Below are 19,753 nucleotides of genomic sequence, written 5' to 3'. Positions count from 1 at the left end.
TGCCATCAGACTTAAAAAAAAAAAAAAAGGCCCACAGCACAACAGCTGCTGCTCCTTCTGTGCTCTCTTTCTACTTTCTTGTGCTTTGCCCCTTCCCTTTCCCAGGTGATTGGGCTTGGGTGCTGGGCGCGGCCAAACGGTATATGAGCCCCAGGTATGCCATCAGAGAGCTCCTTCTGCCTGGGCTGCTCTTTGGGGTAAGTGCTTTGTTTTTCCTTCAGTCAGTTGCAGGGCTCTTTAGGTGGGTCAGAGTCTACGGACGGACTGATGCGTTTCCAAGTAGAGAGCGGTACGCACGTCTTTTTGAGGTGACAGCTAGTAGGATCTGTTAGAATAAACTAATGTAGTACTAGGTGCCTTTATTGCATGCAGTTCTTTCTCAGGTGAGTCACTGTTACGGCATGTTTACGGGTAGGATGTCAATGTTAGTTTGTGTGTTTGCTCTGCTGTGTCTGTGGGGACACGCTGTGCTTGGCTGGGAACCTGGGGCGGAAGTGATGTCAGGGCCTGTCTTCAATCAGGGCGGAAGCACTGTGTGATTGGCTTGGAGGAAGCCAGGGCAGAAGCAGCATGCAGGGCTTGCCGGCGCCATGGGCAGAAGCTGTCGGGGCAGGCCGGGACGCCGAGGAGGGGTGGCGCAACGAGGTTGGTGGTCGGTGGCGCGCCACGGTGGGCTGGATAGGGAGGGGGCGAGGCGGCGGGTGGTTGGTGGCTTCTGTGGAAATGGCCCTTGTGCGGGGTGGGGGCGGTGCATTCAGAGGAACCTTGACAGGCTGCAGATAGGGGCAGGCAGGAACCTTTTGAAGTTCAGGAGAGGGAAATGCCAAGCCCTACCCCTAGGGAGGAACAACTCTATTGAGCAGCACTAGATATCTGGGTACTAAATAAGCATTTCTTCATGGAAGGGGTGGTTAGGCATTAGAACAGGCTGCCCGGGGAAGTGGTAGAGTCCCCATCCTTAGAAGTATTCAAGAGACGTGTGGACATAGCACTTAGGGATATGATTTAGTGGTAGCATTAGGTTGATGCTTGGACTTGATGGTCTTAAGGGCTTCTTCCAACATAAGAATTCCTGTTGAGGATGGGGATTCAACTAACAAGTGCATTTTTGGGAACTGGCTCTCTCCTTCACTGTAGGTGACAGCAGCTTTGTGGGCCCTGCGAGGAGGCACCTCTGCAGTGATTGCAAATGGAGTCCACCCGAAAATCTCGGGTCATGTCATCACAGATATTGTAGAAGGGAAGAAAGTTGGAACTTTTTTTTCAGAGGTAAGACCTGCAGGTGAGTACGGAAGTAATATGTACGCTGGGAGCAGTAGAGATTCCCTGGAAGTTTAGGGTTGAAATTTGGCTAGGCCTGCCTGTTCAACAAATGGGAAACTATGCTCTGCTTGACGAGCGGCTTTGGAAAGGTAAGTTTCAATGTTGGAATGGAACATCTTGAATCCTCTGCTTGGGTTCCTTCCAGCTGATGACTTGCTGCATCTGCCTTGCATTCAAAGAACTAAGTAGAATTTGTCTTGTTTTCAGTCTTAGAGGTTATCGTCTCTTATTGATGATTTCAGGGTGAAAGCATGCATATAGAATGTAGTGCTGAACTAAGATAGTGTGCGGTTTCATTTTTTTATCCTACGTTCTTCTTATGACTCAGTCTTTTGTTACTGTATGTAGCAATGTTTTCCTGCCTGTGTGTTGCTGTGACAATGTAACAAGGGCCGCAGAAAGTCAGGCCAAAGATCTGTGATCTTAGCAGAATAGAACAAGTATAGAGTGATACTCGTGACTTGCACTGTAAGACAAGCAAATGCCTTGGAGTATAAAAATGCTAAATGGATTTCTTGTTAAAATTGGCCATATCCTTTGGACCCAGGTAAACACTTAGCATCCATGGGTCACAGGAGTCACGAGCCTTAACCAGGTATTGTGTGTAAACTCTGGAGCTAGCACTATGTGAAGAACTGCTTGCTTTACTTTGTGTGTGCTTGTGGGCAGGAGGAGTGAAAGTTGCTTCCTGCTAGCTTTTGATGCCCCCACCTTCTGTATGGAAAGAGAACATGGGTGATCGATCTCTGTTCAACTTCTATGATGAGGCATTGTCTTTTCCCTCATTGCTTTTTCACATGAAAAAGGTGTTTTCTTAGTCCTTTTCTACAGAAACTGTTCCAAAGATCTGTCGATCCCTGTTTCTCTTGGCTGAAAAGGTTTTTATTCTACTGTGACCCTTTCAAGGTGAGCGAAAATAAAAGTTTGTGTAGCGTCCGAGATGCAAGTGAACCTTCAGTTTATGAGGTAGCAAGGCTAACTTTGAGTTTTGATTAGATTGTGGATGGTTTTTGTTGCCTTTCCTAGGCCTTCTCCAAAAGCTTAAACAGGGAAGTTGCTGTTCAACGCTGATGAGCATTGAAGTGATGTTTTCATAGGATTATGTGCACTACCAAGGCCTGATTTCCCCTTTTGTCTCTGCATTGCTTCATGTTTATCTGCTGTGAATTGTACTTGCTATTTTGTTGCATAGTGGCTGCAAAGGAATCACAGGCTGGTTGAGGTTGAAAGGACCTCCAGAGGTCACGTGGTCCAACACCCCTTTTGTGTTCAAAGAACACAAAAATACACGCCACATTATAAAGTATGACCTTGCTTTAAAAAGCTGTTTTAACAGTCCTTCATTAAGTCTTATTAATCAAGTGTCCCCTAGTTCTTTTCTTACGCTTCCCACTATACCTCCTGTTATTTTCCTTACCGTGGGAATTCCTGCTCTGGCAATTTCTGTAGGACACTTCTTGAATAGAAGTCCGGGCATATTAGTCACATGCCAAGTCATCTGTTCTACAGACAATTTCAAGAGTTAAAAGTGAAAACGTAGCTTATCCAGGAGCTCCTTGAGAACTCCTTAGTGAAATGCTGCCTGAGCCTTTTGACTTGTTACTTCAGTTTCTGTTTCAAAACTTGTTCTGTATCATTTCAGTTTGAGATGGATTCTTTGACATCCGTGCCAAGAAAAAAACCTCTCCTCTGTAGGAGCCCTTCAACGTACACAGAGCAGAGAGAGAGCAGCTATTGTGCAAGCTGTTGCTCAGGCTGGTTTTCCTGTATTGTTTGCACATTCCCAGGTTGTTTTGCAATCTTTTCTCTTTTCAGTAGTTATGTAATTAAACTTTTTCAAAGGATGCCTTCCTTTTTTTGCAGTAGCCTCCCACTCCCTGAGATGTAGCTGTCCTTGTATTCTTTTGCTCTTTGTCAAGTCTTCTTGATACAGGTTGTGTACTTGTTTGTCCCCTACGACATGGATGATCTTACTGAATCTCTGTGATGCCTTGAAAAGGGCTATGCTCGGGGACCGTGGCAGCATTTTGGTATCTGATACAAATTTTCCTGTTGTGGCATACAGTAAACTTCTTTGATATGTCTCTTAAGACCGTACCTGTTTTCCTGCTTTGAGTAAGGAGTTGAAAGTTGAAAGGTTAGTGTTCATTTCCTTCCACCTTTGTCTGCATGTCTTGTGGTTGTGTGTGTGTGTGTTTGTTTTGGCAGGCCCTACAGTAGAGCAGCAGGGTGGAATGTCTCGAGCCGGTAGCAGGACGCTGGCAGCTCTGCAGCCTGAGCAGGTGAGAGAACGGTATGTTCTCGCTCTTTAAGGCTGTGAACATGTGGCAAGTTTTAAAATACAGGTTTATAACACAAATGGGTCCTGGAAAAAATCAGCTGGCTCCAAGTATTCAGGGCATCAAGCCAGTGAGAAGATGTGTCAGTAGGAATGAGCTGAAGTGAGCCAGATGTCAAACACCATGGAGTTCGTGTAAGAATGCAGTTCAGACACTTTTCTCTTTCAGAGAGCAGAGATTTATTTATTTATTTTTTTATCATCTCGCTGACTTATTAACTGATCAGAGAGAAGAAATTCTCTTGGCAAACAAAAAGGACTTAGAAGAAGCTGAAAATAAAGGTAATATTACGGGTCCTTTCATGGAACACCTGTTGTCATGAGCTTTTCTGGGCCTCAAAGGAAAGGAGCAGAACAAGAGTAGTCTGTCACCTGCAATTGGATATTATGGCCGTCACAGATTAGGGAACCCAGGACTTTGAGAGCTTGTCAGTGTAAGCAGCTGCAGCTTCCGTAAGAGCTGTCTCTATCAGAGAAGATGGAGAGAGAGGCCTTTGAAAGCAGCAACCCACAGCATTGTTTAAAAAACTAAAAATAGAACAGTGTTTTCTTTTGCCAACGGAGGCTCACTTTAGAAATTAAATCTAGCAAGGATCTTCCCTGTTATCATCATGCATGAAATAGCATGAATATTCTCCTGGGCTGGTTAACGTAATGTTTGGCCCCTGTGGGGAAGGTTGTTACTTAAAACTGATGCTTTCCAGAAAGAACCACCTTACCTTCTGACTGAGGAAAGTACAGTTCAGGCAGCACAGACTAAATCCATTCTTTTGTGTAAGAGTGGTGCGTGAGGAAGCTGGTCTTGGGTTAGAAAATGTGTGGAACTGGCGCATCACAAATTGTAAAGTTCAGTAAAAGACATACGGCAACCATTTTGTACTGAGGAGAATGCCTGGAGGGACATTTCTGAGTAAACTTCCTACCTGAACGTGTTCAGACTAGAAAACTCCGGCAGCTCTTGCCCAATCTGAAATGCTATGCGTTCCTTTGCTCTTTGGGAGTTCTATCTGTGAAATAGAAAGAGGCAATTACTGCGCAAACCTTCCAGGAATATTGCAAGGGTAGAAATTGGTAAGAAATTCAGGTACACGGTTGTGTAACGGTACTAGAAATAGGACAAACTTTGTCTTTGCGGATGTTACTTCATATACAAATCATTCATATCGTATTAGGTGTATATGTGATGGTAGGTGAAAGCGTTGTCAAATTGGAGCAGTTTGATTGTAGCTACTAAACTTAATGCTTCACATTGTTCATCTTAGGTAGGTTTCTTGCTGCGGCGTGGGAAACAGCGGCTTTTTTTCCTGGTTTGACCATTAGGTCACTTTTTCTTGAAACTAGCCAGATAAATCTATCTTGAGCGCAATTTTTTCTTTCTTCTAGGAAGATTGGCACTTCCTTTGTTGAAACGTCTCAGTCTGTCTAATCAAAGCTGAACAGCTTGGCTGTTGGGCTCTGTCAGATTGCAGCATCTTCACAGGACAGCGTCGGCAGCATAGTTCGGAGAGCACGCATAGCAAAAGATCTAGAGTTGGAGCAGGTGACAGTGCCTGTTGGGGTCTTTCTTGCGATTTTTTTGAGTCCTGTCCAGACTGACTGTCTTCCACAGGTATGTGAGGAGGGCAGAGAGATCTTTGATAACAAAAGTGTATTTCTACTGGTGAGTTATTGGAAGGCTGCAAGAAGTCTTGCCTCAAAAGACTTCTGCTTGTATTCTTCTGAAATGAATTCTGCTGTCATCCCATTTTTTTTTTTCTACAGAAAACTACAGTCTTCTTGGGACTTGCTTCTGCAATGCTGAGAGTTATTCAGCGTTGGTTTTTGATACCCAACGTAGAGAAGGAGTTAGCTTACATTCAGGTGGTGCAATTTCTGCCTGTGTCTTATCACATAGCTTCCCTGCTTAACTTGCAACTTACAAGGCTCCTACCAATGAGCACTTTTCTGTCCATGCTGACTACAGCTGAATTGCAGGCTACGATTAAACATCAAATGTTTAATATAGGTCGTTAACAACAAACTGCAACTGTTAAGAATATATGCGGACAAGATCAGCATGAAGTAGAAGTTCTAGGCTCTGAGTGGTCTGTCCCATACTGATACTGCATGTTTGCACTGAGGCAGAATGATATCTTTCCACAAGCGTGTAAAAGCTAAGTCTAGGCTCTTACTGCCGGTATCTTTAGCAAGACTGATTGAGCTTTTCTCTAACATATGAGCAAGTATTTGAGGAGCAAGGGATGGGTATGGGCACTTAAAAAGAGACTGCCGAAGGGCAGCTTCACAACTGAATTTTGTGAGTGTTTGTCCTCGTTTCATACTGAAGGGGAGTCTGCTCTAGGCAAAGTTCATGTGAAAGGAAAAGGCAGTAGTCTCCCTTTCTGCCATTATTGCTTCCTTGCTGCTCGCTCTGTTCTTCACAGAAAACCAGTATGTTTCCTTGCCAAATTCTAGTCTGCTTTCCTAGACTCCAGCCTTTGCCTCCTGGGTGTCTTGCCTTGCCTAGCCAAACTCTCCCATTCTCCTCTTCTTTATCTCATTTGTTTTATCAGGCTGATTCTTACTGGCTTCCCACCCTCAACCCCCCACCCCCCCCCAACCTTTTTTTTTTTTTTTTTTTCTTTTTTTACAGACTTAGGATGTCTTGTCTTGTTACTTTTCTTCCTGCCAGCCCCCATCCTCAAGTTCTCCGATGTAACTTCAGAGGATCATCTTTGATACCTCTGCATCTGAATAATATGGTTTCTCTCCCATGCTGTAGCTGATAGTAGGATGGACTCTGAGTGCAGAGGAGAGGTTGCTTCCTCCATAGTTTACTATTGCATCTCATACTGGTTTGGGTAAGCAATTACCGAGGAAATTTGACTTCTCCATGGAGTAGTGTGTGCCTGATAGCTAGCTGGAGATAGCATACACGGAATTGAGTCAGTGCTCAGAGTTCAGTCTTGAGTTGCGGTAAAGGTGAAACAATTGCAGACTAACAGTTTACCTTCTAGTGAGCTGCGAAGCGAGTGCGGAGTTCCGATCCGCGGTTCCGTATTCTCCGTGAGGGGAGCGGCCGGAGACGAACGAAGTGCGTGACAGACCAAAAAGAAGTGCTGTTTTCACCAAGTTTTGATTGGTGGTGCCCAATATGTGGGCCTGGCAGTGTATCTTGTGATCCTATTTTTGCTCTTAAATGCTTTGAGTGTGACAAGAAAAAAGGCGGGAGCATTATCTAAGTAACTAACAGTTTAGAAGTGTTGGTGTATTTGCTGTGGCGTTTGGTCAGTTTGCCAAGTACTGGAGAGGTGGAGGGGGCTGACTGATTATCAAAGCGGTAGAACGGAGAGAGTCCTTTCTGTGGTGGTTTGGGCTTGAGCCCTGGCAATTTGGTAAGAAGGGGGAGAGTGAATTTATTTAGGTGTCAATGCCTTTTTAAATGGTATTTATTGACGGATACACAGGAGTGATTCCTTGTTTTGTATGGGCTTATTAACAAAGTGCATGAGAAAACTTGGCATTTGGCTCGAAATTCGGTCCTGTTGAAATGTAAATTTTGTGGAAAAGGTGGTAATGTTTGTCTAGAAGATGAAAGGCTGAGTGCTTCAGCTCTTTTCCTGAAGTTCCATGGATTTATGATTGGAACATGGAACGGGGCTCCTTAATAACCTGAAATAGTAAAGTTTGTATGCGGGAAGAGGCATTTAATCCCAGAGAACTGGGACATTTGGGAAGAAGATTAGGAAAAGATAGTAAAAACCCACAGTAAAAAGGTTTGCGTGGAAATTGAAACAAAGGACAGTAACTAATAAGGAATAGTAATAAATAAATAAAAGGGAATGGAAAATCAAAGGAATGAGTAATATCCAAAACAAAGATGTTTTAAAGAAAGCCTCCTTGTGTGCACACTGGCACATTCAAAGGATATTGTTAGAACTGGGAGCGCAGAAAGGAAGAGGACTTTCACTAAGTATTGCAATCAGTGGTGGCCACTATATAAGCTAAATGGCCACTTTATGGATCAGTCGACTATAACACTATCTGGCAATTCATGTTTTGGAGGAGAGAAGGAAAATAGGATGAAGTGTAGTATACTGATACGTTGTTTCAGCATCTTGGAGAGAAAAGGAGTGGAATTAATTGGCTCTTGACTGAGCCTTTGGTGTTGGTGTGAGAAAAGTACAGGCTGGAGAAAGATAAAGGAAGCGTTAAAAGAGTTGTCCCCGGTGTTAAAGGTGTGGCATGTAGTATTTAACAGAGCCCTTTGAAGTTGAATGAGCAGGGAAGGAGGATGTAGGAATGTTAATAGTTCTGCCTCAGCAGGAAGCTGTGTGTTTTGTTTTTTTTTTTTTTTGTTTGAAATAGCAAAACAAATTACGCAACGTTGCTTAACTTGTCAGAAGATAAATAAGAAAGTGTTTTGACAAGCAGCCACGGGAGGGACAAAAACAGCTTACAGGCCTTTTGAGAAAGTACAAGTTGATTTCACTGAATTGCCCAAGGTAGGGAGGATAAAATATCTATGGGAAATAGCAGATCATTTAACACAATGGGTAGAAGCTTATCCCGTAGCTCGAGCTATGGCACAAATGGTGGTAAAAGCTCTATTAGAACACCTGATACCTAAATATGGGATAATCCAGTACATTGATTTTGATCAGGGCACACACTTTGCTTCTAAAATAATAAAATTATTATGTCAATCATTAGGTATTCAGTGGGAATACCATACTCCGTGGCACCCACAAAGCTCAGGGAAAGTAGAAAGATTGAATCAAACACTAAAACAACACTTGGCTAAATTAATGATCGAGACACAAATGCCCTGGATGAAATGCTTACCATTGGCACTTTTAAACATAAGAACTAAACCACACAGTGAGAGCGGATTATCGCCATATGAAATGTTATATGGTATGCCTTATTCTGAAGGGATGCCTCTAGGAAAAATGTAGTTGAGGAGCGTAGCATCCAGAAATACGTAATTACCATTGGAAGGAGGTTACAAGAGCTAAGAGAAATTGGAATGATGGCTCAAACACCACCTTTAGGATTTGCTATTCATAAGATACAACCAGGAGACAAGGTCTTAATAAAAACCTGGAGGGAAGAATCATTGAGCCCCCGATGGGAGGGACTGTAAGTAGTAAGTTTTACTTACTACTGAAACAGCTGTGAGAACAGCGGAAAGGGGTTGGATCCACAGATCCAGAATAAAAGGACCAGTAACTACCGAAACCTGGAGGGTTGAGTCCACTCCTGGGGAACTGAAACTAAAGCTAAAGAAGAACTAATATTCTGGCAATGAGGCTCTGCATGAATTAAGGACGCCAAATAAAGGGGACAAGCCTAAAGGGAGGAAAGGGAGAAGGCAAGACCGGGGCAGGACCCTCCACTGCAGTGTGTATGGTCTACCGAGGGAGGCGATGGATATTGACTGCCGAGTGAGAGGGCCTCGACCGGACTTCTCCCACACTAAGGTGAGGTTGTCCCGAGAAAATAACGTAAGAACTTTTCTTTTTAAACCCATATAAAATTGTGATTCGTTTTCCAGGAGCTGGATCACCCCGGCAGGCTGAACGGTATCACAAGCCCAAATTGACCCTGAAAGTGGGCCCAACCCCTTGATTGAAGGCGTCTTGCCTATTATGATCCAGCTACATGGGCAGAAGACGGATCCTGGGTCTATAGGACCCCAATATATATGCTTAATAGAATAACTAGGTTACAAGCTGTAATGGAAATAGTTGTAAATAAAACCGGAGGTGCGCTTGGCTTAATTGCAAAGCAAAATACCAAGATGAGGACTACTTATCTACTTATGTATCAAAATCGCTTAGCTTTGGATTATTTACTAGCACAAGAAGAAGTCTGTGGAAAATCTAACCTTAGTAATTGCTGTTTAGAGATTAATGATGAAGGTGTTTCTTCCTAGTAGCTGGTAGAATGCTATGTTTTGGTTTAGGATGAGAAGAGCGCTGATAACATGCTGATGTTTTAATTGTTGCAGAGCCGTGCTTACACCAAGCCAAGGACGTTTCAGCTTCTCACTGTCCTGCCAGCGAGCAGGCTGGGGGTGCAGCAAGAGCTGGGAGGAGGGCTGGACTGCTCGGGGTTAGGCTGGGCATCGGACAGCTGGGCATCAGCGGTGGTGAGCAATTGCATTGTGCATCACTTGTTTCATACACATGAGTAGTAGTAGAACTATCATCATTATTGTCATTATTATTATTTATGATTATTTATTATTGTTATTTTCTTGTCTTTATCTCACCTCACAGGCTTCACTTTCCCATTTCTCTCTCCCATCCCAGAGAGGGAGGGGGTGAGGTGAGTGAATGGCCGTGTGGTGTTTAGCTGCCAGCTGGGTTAAACCACAACAGAAAGAAAAACTGTAAATGAACTTGTAAAAGAAATGAAGAAGATTGCACACGTCCCAGTTCAAACTTGGAATGGAATCGATCTAAGAAGATTATGGGAGGGGGCTTTATTGGCAGTGATTGTTTTGCTAAAATGAGGATGGTTGTATTGTGGATATGTGGAGAATTGTTAATAATTCCATGTTTAATACCTTCTATTACCAGACTGATACACTCCAGTTATACAAGGAATGCAAATATCTGCAGTACCTGTTGTGGGAATAGGAATGTTGTTTTTGCAGAGTTACGTTGTTTAGAGGGCAGGAATGTGGTACTGAGATATGCTTACAGTGATAAGAAAGCTTAGCAGGCAACCTTGTAAAATGCAGACAACCAGACTTCTTAGGACAATTAGGTGAAAATCACGGTGTCAAGTCAGACAAGCGAAGAAACATTACCACTCCAAGCAGGAAAAATGTCAAAAGAAATTTGAAATTTAACAGGCCGGCAAGTGAAGGCCATGCATTGTTTGTGAAGCATCGGATAGATGGTGAACCTGGATTACCCAGTCAGTGGGGAAACAGGGGAGGGTCCTGTCATCAAAAAGTATATAAACTGTGTTTTGGAACTAGTAGGTGCGCTCTCCTGCTTGTGGGGCGCCCGCCATTGCAATCGCGAACAAATTACTTCTTCACTGAGGTCCTCGCCTGGGCCTAAGTTACTGGCTACAGAGTTTCTCACACTGTTGACCCAGAACCAGGGAGAAGAGAAAACCCATTGCCTGACGATAATAAAAAGAAAAGAATATCCAAAATTGATACCAATTTGGCAAGTATTGACTCGATTGGAAAGGAAAACACGGATCAATACCATGAAAAAGGAGATGGGGGACTGTGAAATATGTTCATCTGATTCGTGTCAATATGGAACAATGCTAGGGCCTCATAATGAAATGTGACCTTCTGTCTTACATCCCCTTGTATAAATAACCACAAGTCCAAGAGAAACAGAGTGGTTAGTGTATATAGTTCTTGTATCTTGCAAACGAATGGTCTAGCAGTTTGTGTTGATAGAGGGTTTGAAGGGTAAACCTTGAGACTCGGGTCTGGGAGATAAGAGAATAGGGGGGAGTTTTTTGAGATAACTGCTGACTATTGCATGAGACACAACTTTCTGGCATCTGGCCCAGAGACTACTAAATAAGGGGAGGGGGGGGGGAAGCTGAAGAACGACTGAAGGACAAAACTTGTGAGGAAGACTACGAGCCTTCAGTATGAGCGACCCTCAGAGGGACCACTGGAGACTGATACGCATGCATCCGTGGGATGGTTCGGGTTCCGGGAAACTAATTATAATACCCCTGCCTTTTCCAAAAGTGGTGATGAATATGTATTAGCCTAGGAGCATAAAAACCAGCTGCCTGATGTAACTGGTGTGCGTCTTCGTGGAGCAGAGACTCCCAGCGCACCCAGTGCTGTTTGCTTACCTCTGTTCCTTTAATAAACTGTAAACTTTGATTGTAACCCTATTTGGGACTCAGTCATTTATAACAATATACAATAGCATGTTTGTCTCTAGTACTTACAAGGCGAAGTTCTGAGATCATATTTCACAGACTGCTTCTTACAGATTTCAAGAAATCCAATTGTTCTGAAGTACAGCCGTGCTCTATTACTATCTAAAGGGAACAAACTGTTTTCAAACCCATTACAGATTGGATGTTTTTTATTTATTTAAATAAGCTTGTCTCTGCAGCTTTCCTTCGTGATGCTGATCTTCGGAGAGGCAGATTGTTAACAAGATACAATCAAATTGCATTTTAATGTCTAGTTTTGTATGTTAAAGACACACAGTATCTGGGTACAGCAAGGTTCCACTAATTGACAAGGATCTTTCTGAAGTCTTCCTTATTTTTTCAGTATTCTTTTCAAATTGTGGACAGCAGGATGAGGTAGAATATCAAACACGGTGACTGTTTTTTACCCAGAGGACACTAGTAGGGAAAAGGAGTTGGTCTGAGTTGACCTTGACATGCTTAAGGGGTTGGTACATGAGAACCTCGTGAAGTTCAAGAAGGCTAAGTGCAAGGTTCACCACCGTCATCAAGGCACTCCCAAGAATGAATGCAGGCTTGTTGATGAGTGGATTGGGAGCAGCCCTGCAGAGAAGGACTTGGGAGTGTTGATGGATGAAAAGCTCTACATGAGCCAGCGATGTGCAGTTGCAAACCAGAAAGCCAGCCGTATCGTGAGCCACATCAAAAGTATGACCAGAAGGTCCAGGGAGGTGATTCTCGCTCTCTACTCCACTCCTGTGAGGCCCCACCTGCAGTGCTGCATTCAGCTCTGGGGACTCCAACATAAGAAATAAATGTGTTAGAGCAGGTCCAGAGCAGGGCCACGAAGTTGATGAGGGCTGGAGGACCTCTCCTATGAAGACAGGCTGAGAGAACTGGGGTTGCTTAGCCTAGAGAAGAGAGGGCTCTGAGGAGACCTTATAGTGGCCCTCTAGTACCTGAAGCAGGCTTCGGGTAAGCTGGGGAGGGACTTTTTGTCAGGGAGTGTAATGACAGGACAAGGAGTAATGGCTTTAAACTAAAAGGGTAGATGTAGATTAGAATAAAGGAAGAAATTGTTTACTATGGGTGGTGAGGCACTGGAACAGGCTGCTTGGGGAAGTTGTGAATGCCCTATCCCTGGAAGTATTTAAGGCCAAGTTGGATGGGGCTTTGAGCAATCTGGTCTAGTGGGAGGTGTCATAGAATCATAGAATGATTTGTGCTGGAAGGGAACTTGAAGGTCATCTACTCCCCCCTGCCATAGGCAAGGACACCTTCTGGTTATAAACGTAAAATCAGCGTGATTAAACAAAAGGCTTCTGTATAAGAGAGCACAAGTAAAATGTTCGTCGTAGGAAGAGCTCATTAGCTACTTCCAGCCAGAATGATTAGGGATAAGAGTTCTTGCATCTGAAATAGTTTCATACAGCTAGCGAATTTGTGCCAGAGCCTATGTTCAGGGTTTCCTTTGACTTACTGCAGTCTCCCTTTGCCAGTAGTACCCTGAAGCTCAAGTTTGTTTCTGAAACGTTAAGATACTTCATTTCTGGAGTTACACGTTCTGACTCGGAAAAAATTCTTGGTGCTGTATATTAATATTGAGTAAGTCAGCAGAATGCAAAATCCTGTTCTTACTCTATTTTGCAGATGTTATTCTCCCAGAGGAGTCAGATCACTTTGTTGTTGTTGTTGTTGTTGTTGTTTTAATTCCCTTCTGACAGGTGTCTTCTTTGGCCATAGCTAGCGGAAATGGCTTGCTAATAAAAGGAGGGAAAGAGGCAGCATACAGCAATCAAATCCTTCATCATCTGACTCAAGAAGCACTCTCCATTCATGGAGTCAAAGATGCAGCGCAAGTAGTAAGTGTCTAGAATTAAAGCAACAACTTTTGTGCTGTAGCATGTAGAAAAAGCACAGGCAGAGCTTGAGAATTTAGGCCATTGACTGTTTGTGTCACAACTTTCACGTGTGAATACAAGCAAGGAAGTGGAAGATGTCTGCCATTTGGAGAAGCTGGTAGATCTAATCATTCCACATGGTTCATCCCAGCTAGTCAGGAATATCCAGAAAGCTGCTAAGGGAATTCCAGTGATGGGACACGGTGAATGGATCTGTCATGTGTATGTGGACACAGATGCCAGCGTGGAGAAGGCCACATGAGTAAGTAAGCTGTGAGAGGGTGACTTGGATACCATGAGTGTAACTGAACTACACATTTGGAATATGTGGTATGGTTATAATATTATTATTATTATTATTATATTATTATATTAATATATTATTATTATATTATATTAATATATATATTAATATATTATTATAACCATACGTAATAATAATTCACGTGCTCTTCAAATTCTTTGTCATAAATGTTACGTAACCAATTGTTTACTCTTAAACCTCAGTCAGAGACTCAAAGTGTGAATATACTGCTGCCTGTGATGCTCGGGAAACACTCCTAATTCACTGAGACCTGCTGAGAACCCCGTTGTTTGATCAGATCATAGACACGTTGAGAGTAGAACAGGTTAGTCATTTATACTTGTGTTGGCTTTTGTTTTGTTTTATTTACTTGTTGTTCATTTTAGGAGCCCTTGGTCTTGCTGACATAGCCCTATGTAGTTTTATGATAACATAACACTTACGTTACCCACATGTCTCTTTGTACACCTTTGTACTCTTTTCGGAGAGCTTTCTTGGCTTCTCCATGCAACCCCAAGCTTTTCCATAGAAACGATCTGCAAGCAGCTTCTTTGGGGTGGCTGCATGCCATTGCTGGGATACAACTACTTCCTTTTACATAGAAAAAAATCATTCTCTGCCTTGGAAGAGCATTTCCCCAACCCTTTCTCTACTACTCTTAATTCTGACTTCCTGGCTGGCAACCTCCCGGACCCAAATACTATTCTGATTAAATCTATTAACTTACCTTCTTACCTCAGTCGTTTCCCATTTTATGTTTCTCCTCCTCTAATCTGCTTCATCCACATATTTTGAACATTTTGTCTCACTTGCCTTTATTCCCACCCATTTTCCCGCCCATTATTTCCCCCTCCCACTGTTCCACAGGAACAAAGGCCACTGTCCTACATAATTGCTTTGACATGCATAATGTTTTGTAGCAGAGATGCATCACGAGAGAAATATTTGTGAAGTACTTAAATTACACTCAAAACATGGATTTTTCACATAGCATTTCCATTTGGCAAATAGTGTATACAAGCAGTGATTGATGCAGGAAAACATGGTAAAATAGGTCATGTTCTGATAATGTTAAAGTCATATTAAGAGAAGCTTGCCAGATAGCTAGTCAGGAGCAAGTCCTCACTCGCTTGTGTTTTCTTTTTGTCTTTTTTTTTTTTTTAATGTCTGGTTTGGTTGTGTTTTGTTTTGTGTTTTTTTTTTTTTCATAGAATACCCTGAGTTGCAAAGGACCCATGAGGACTACCAAGTTCAACCCCTAGCTCCACACAGGACCACCCAGAAATCAGACCATGCATCTTGGAGCGTTGCCCAAACACTTCTTGAATTCCAGCAGGCTCAGTGCTGTGACCACTGTCCTGGGAGCCTGTTCCAGTGCCCTGCCACCTCTTGGTGCAGAACCTTTCCCTAACATCCAGCCTGACCCTCCCCTGTCACAGCTCTATGCCATTCCCTTGGGTCCTGTCGCTGTCACCTGAGAGAAGAGATCGGCACCTGCTCCTCCACTCCTCCCTCTCATTGTTAAGGTGTCTTAGCTGCTACGATTAAATTCAGAGATTGACGATGCATTAGATCTTCTTCATCAGGATCGTAAAATAACTGAAAGTCCTTGCCTTGTTTTGGGCCCAGTAACTCTTTTGTGTCTGAAACATACACTTTGGAGAGAGCGGGTGTCAGTTTACAAAAGAAAAGGATAAAAACAGGTAAGGTCTTTTGTAGGGGAGACTTGCAAACCTGGAAATATCTGCCTTCCTCGAAACTCCCCTCCCCTCATTTTATATTGCTGACTTTGACATTATATGGCATAGGCTATCCCTTTGGTTAAGTTTGAATCGGTTGTGGTTATGTGCTCTCCTAACTTTTAGCAGACCCTCGGCCTTCTCACTGTGGGGGGAGAAGAGAAAGCCTTGGAATTGTGTGAGCACTGTTTAGCAACAGCCAAAACAGTGGTTTGTTTAAGGCAAAAATCCAAAATGTAGCAGTATAGGGACTGCTATGAAAAAAATTAACTCTATCCTAGCTATACCCAGAACAACAAGCTGCACTTTTTGCCTGTTACGCATTGGTACAATCTACAGCACAAAATACTTCTGGTATTGCAGGTGAAGATTCATGCTGGCCCAAAGTTTGCCTCTTACTTGACATTCAACCCCTCAGAAGTGAAATCTCTCCATGACGAACATGGAGATCTGGAGAGCTGCATTGAGGTTGTGGACAGTGTACAAGAGGGTGTCGAACATATCCACAAGTATGGAAGTTCTCACCTGGATGTTACCGTCACGGAGAATGGTTTGCGACCAATCTGTTCCCTTAAGCTTCTGCTTTGGTTTCACTGTGGGATCTTGTTATTAGCATAACTACTTACATTGCAGTAGTTTCTCTTATCTTGGTTCTGTAGTGAGCATAATCAGCTGGAACCCTATGAGCTAAATCTATCTGTAGTTGTGTTTAATTCAAGGAAAACATGTTGTGTGCCCTTATTCCAGGAGGTGAGGGCATGTGTTTGAGCAACTGGCCAACGACAAGTCAACGCATGCTCTTGTCAGGCAGATTGCTTTATGTTCCTGTATTGTACAGACTTACCACATCAGACAGTTTTGCAGAAACATCTCCTGAATCCTGGAGACGTCTTTAGGCCTCTGAAGGAGGAAGAGGTGAGCTTCTATAGAGGGAATATGTACTGTAGGAAAGATCAGACTATATACATTTTGTCTTCCCAGGTTGCTTTTAAGCCTTGCAAACAAGGACCACAAGTGTTTTTCTCCATCTCTCCCAGTCCTTTATTTCCCAGTTCCGCATCTGTAGCGTAAAAGCTGCATGTATCTCAGTTCCCAGTTTCTTGCTCCTTTGATGCCGCGAACTTCTGTTTCTATGCGCCACTCTGTGCTTCTTCCACTCCTCTGCATGAGGTTTGAACACTCTGCCACTTCAAAACGTAGCTAGAACTGCTCCCAGCCAAAGGATGACTCTCCATACAAGGCTAAAACTTCTGAGAGTCAGCTACAGTAAGGTCATTTTGATTTGTGGCTCATCAGTGTGAGATTCAAGCAGGCATCTGTTTCTGTACCTTCTGCAGAAATTAAACGAGTAGCACCGAAAGGCATGCATTTGATACTGTAAGCCACTACCTGGTGCACTAGTGATTTACTTGGGTGTGTACTGGAGATAGAGTTCATCTTTAGCATTCGTCCTGTTGCTCTGGGCAACTGACTTGCAGCTTACAGCCTTACAGAGAAAGGCATCCTCCAGAGTACTAAGGCTCGTACAACTCTGCTTGAGGTTGCTCCAGTCTCACATGTTCTGTGTTGAACTGGGTTAGTTAGCTGACTTCATGTGGTGTTTCGGCATTCTCTTTCCCAAATACTATTTTCAGTATAAACTTAATATAGGACTTTCTATTAATTTCCATTAATTCCATTATGATAGGACTTTCCATGTTCTTTATAGAACAGTTCCATGTATCCATTGAGATAATGTAGAGCTGAACATGTAGTTTAACTGTCTGACTGCAAAATGTAGCTCGGGGCTGCTGTCACTTCTTCCCAGTCATACAACTATCCCTGTTTGCGAGGTCTAGGCTGTAGTAAGAATTAGACGTCTTTTCACTTCTTGTCTTTGCAAGCTTCTTGTAATATTTACAGTTGTGTCTATGTGATAAACATATTACAAAGAAGGTGTGTATGAACATGCTTTAATCCAGGCTGTTAAATACTGTCTGATAATGTTGCAGGTGAAAGTTCTGTTCTTGTATCTCTTCACGGTATGAGGCTGTGCCTATTGGACTGCATGATCACTCTGTACTGTATCCTATTTTCTTCTCTGCCTCTTTTTCAGAGAAAACAGTGGAGTTCTTCCTCCAGCATGTGGACAGTGCTTGGAATGCCAGTAACCGATTCTCTGATGGATAGAGATTTGTACTCTGTATGTGCCTGTGGTGTGCAGGCAGCTAAGCACCACAAAGCCGTTTGCTCCCTCAGCAGTGTGGGAGGAAGGAAAGACTGGAACAAAACTGAGTATCAGTTACCTAAGTAAACAGGTGCACATACTAGGAAGTGCAGAAGACAAGGGAAACATTAATTCCTGAGGTAGAAACTACTAGAAATCGCTGTAGCAGGCTTGAACATGCAGTGCTCTGTGTGTTAAAAAATTGTGTTTAGGGTTTTATAAGATCACACAATAGTCTGTTTAAGAAGAGGAAAAAGAAAAACAAAAAAGGATATAGGAATGGAATCCTGACTAATTTAGTTCTTATTGTTCAAAGGGTAAACCCTCAAACAAATGTACGATGTATGTAAGACACACGTAGCTTTCTGGCTTCTTTCTCTCTAAAAGTGAAGCTGAAACTGACAGAAGTATAAACATTCCAATTTAGAATAAAGCTCCTCTGATCAGAACAGGTAAAAATAACTTCTGACACTTGGGGAGGAGTGAAGGAAGGGAGGTGAATGACTGCTTCTACATAAAGATGCAGGGCTATATAGTACAAAGTTGAATATCTTCTGAGGATCAACTACCTTTACCTTGTGTGTTTTCTACAGGTGATGAAGTTGGAATTAGTACTTCTCGTATCCATGCACGCGAACCAGTGGGAATTGAAGGACTCTGAACTACAAAGTGGTTATTGACAGGGGACAATCATGTTGTTTCTGACTTCTCAGAGCACGGGAGCATGAAGTAGCCCCATGAGAGCCTACCTCTCCCTCAGAGAAATACCGAGGACATTGAGAAAACTCATCAATAAAATGTTTATTGAAGACGTTCAGGCTTCAGGGTACTCTTTGGGGAAAGAGATTTGCTTTTCAGCTCTGAGATCATTGTTCTTGGTCATTGTGCAGTACAATGAATATGAAGTGATCCCATCCGTGACACGCATTATTTGTTGCTGTCTCTTACTGTTTCCTTAGATAGTATCTGCAAACTGACCTTGCTTTTGCCAGAGAGGTTTCTTTAAAACATACAGATACCATAAGGAAAAGTTGAAATATCTGCTGCGTTCTGTTCATGCCCTTGCTCCCCTCCAGCAAAGATGCCTGGTGGTAGAGTGTAATTTTTTTTCCCTGTCTTTAATCTGAACACCTGTCTTGGTGAACAAACTCGGTAGCTTTCCTTTAGTCATGTGACCACAGCAGCTCTTGAAAGCTCTAAAGCTTTAAGACACTTACTGTCTTTGTTTGATCACTCTGTGATTCCTATGCATTTGGAACGTATATTTCATTAATGTTTTGACCAAGCAACCTTTTTTATCTAATTTCTTTGTATTTTTGACAACTGTAGATAAATAGCGCAACTGTATACGGTGTGAATTTTGTTACCTCTGTCCACCAGACATTTATTTCTCATGGGTTTTCTGTGAAATGTAATCCCTCCAAACCCGTCATCCAGATGCAATACTACCTTGAAGTTTAAAAGAAGCTCTGAATAAATGCTGCCTTTTGCGTACTGGAACAAAGGAACTCACGTGTGCATGCTGCAGCCAGGGCTCAGTGAAGCCCTCCATAGGTCAGGGTGGTTGGAGTGTCAAGGTGCATGGGGAGGGAGTGGAATGGTGCCACACTGCAAATGCTGGCAGGGCAGGGAGTGGGATGGGTGCAGCCTGCACAGGGACATTCTCTCCTGTGCATCCGTTTCTTGCTGCTAACTTGCCTCTGCATGCTTTGTTGACTGCTGGCGTGTGCGTGGTACTCAGGAGCCAACATAGTGGCACACAGGACCTATCCGGGCATCTGGGTGTCTGCTGGGTAGCCATGTTACCGCACTCACCCATTTAGGACCATTGCACTCTACTCTGCAACCCTGAGAAAGCCATTATGCCCCACGCTCCTCTTGTGCTTCTATGCTCTCCTGAGACTTTGTGACAACTGCTTGCACTGCAACCACAACTGGTACTGCCCATCAATGATAAAAGCACTGATACTGCAGCACCCAGTACTGCACGCCTGCAGTAGCGTTCCCTGCAATTCCTCTGTCCAGCTACCACTGTTACTCCTTCCT

General features: G+C 43.2%; 2 long non-coding RNA genes across 2 annotated transcripts; both read left to right on the top strand.

The window, feature by feature from the left end:
• The first annotated feature begins 184 nt into the window (after positions 1–184).
• Positions 185–10,035, top strand: LOC311429137. The gene is made up of 5 exons (XR_014688113.1): positions 185–197; positions 522–645; positions 1,138–1,269; positions 9,654–9,794; positions 9,925–10,035. It is a non-coding gene; the product is annotated as an uncharacterized lncRNA (long non-coding RNA).
• A 2,699-nt stretch (positions 10,036–12,734) lies between these two features.
• On the top strand, positions 12,735–15,330 carry LOC311429136. The gene is made up of 3 exons (XR_014688112.1): positions 12,735–13,419; positions 13,966–14,087; positions 14,974–15,330. It is a non-coding gene; the product is annotated as an uncharacterized lncRNA (long non-coding RNA).
• Positions 15,331–19,753: the final 4,423 nt, after the last annotated feature.

This window comes from Aythya ferina (genome assembly GCF_964211825.1).
Source record: "Aythya ferina genome assembly, contig: HAP1_SCAFFOLD_360, whole genome shotgun sequence".
Taxonomy (NCBI): Eukaryota; Metazoa; Chordata; class Aves; order Anseriformes; family Anatidae; genus Aythya; species Aythya ferina.
This window is presented reverse-complemented; position numbering and strand designations above follow the sequence as displayed.